General features: G+C 42.3%; 1 protein-coding gene across 1 annotated transcript in view; it reads right to left on the bottom strand.

Moving 5' to 3' along the window:
- LOC118421287 (TLC domain-containing protein 4-A-like) overlaps positions 1 to 853 on the bottom strand; it is a 3623-nt gene extending 2770 nt beyond the window's left edge. The window contains exons 1-2 of the mRNA XM_035828515.1: positions 755 to 853; positions 434 to 491 (exon numbers count right to left, since the gene is read on the bottom strand). The gene's annotated coding sequence lies outside the window, so the exon portion shown is untranslated. The remainder of the gene's footprint in view (positions 1 to 433; positions 492 to 754) is intronic.

Below are 853 nucleotides of genomic sequence, written 5' to 3'. Positions count from 1 at the left end.
GTTGGCACGTTGGCGCAACAATCTCGTAGTGTGATTTTGGCACACTGTTAGACACGTTAGCCGAAGACTCCTGGCTTGGTGGACGTCACTCCACCGTCAGGGAAAGTCGTGTAAACGGTACAACATCGGAGTATGGTGGGTATCGAACTAGGGACCTTTTGATTCCGAGCCGAACGCTCTACCAGTTACGTCCCACCAACTCACATGTACACTAAGATTTTATAGGCATGTGGAAAAGATTAAGCAGAGAGAAAGTTAAAGTAGAAATAGATTTATAGCACTGTCTTCTTTTGTTTGCAATTAGCTTTGACGGCATGATCTTGCGATAAGGTTTTGAAAAAACACAATTCAAAATGTTATGACTTTATAATCGCCGTCAGAAATTTGACAAAGAAGGGATCTAAGGATATTGTGAAGATGAATTTCACTAACCGACAAGGAGGTAGCCCACGTTAGTTGAGGCGGTGTAGTGAATGACACTAGAGTCAACCCTGCAACGATATACACGTGATGATAAATAGCGCTGCAATAGCGTTACGAATGTAATGAAAAAGTGACGTGATACAAATCATCAAAGATACGCAATCCTGACAAGTTTAACGAGTGTTAACACTCTTATGTAACTGTTCCGCCTTTTATCTGCTGTATTCGTTACTATGTATATTTTCAGGGGCACCACAATTAAAAGGTGCGATGCCATCGAGATGGAATACCCCAGCTAAACAAGCTAAACTATAAATAGATAGGAACTGACCAAAGTGTGCCGTTGTACAGTTTAGGGAGTTCTTCCCAAATGAGAGCAACGATGGCTACTGTACCCGTCAGGACAGCGTTCAGGACAGACATTACTCTG

This window comes from Branchiostoma floridae, chromosome 8 (genome assembly GCF_000003815.2).
Source record: "Branchiostoma floridae strain S238N-H82 chromosome 8, Bfl_VNyyK, whole genome shotgun sequence".
NCBI lineage: Eukaryota > Metazoa > Chordata > Leptocardii > Amphioxiformes > Branchiostomatidae > Branchiostoma > Branchiostoma floridae.
The sequence above is the reverse complement of the archived record's forward strand: the minus strand, read 5'-3'. Positions and strand labels throughout refer to the sequence as shown.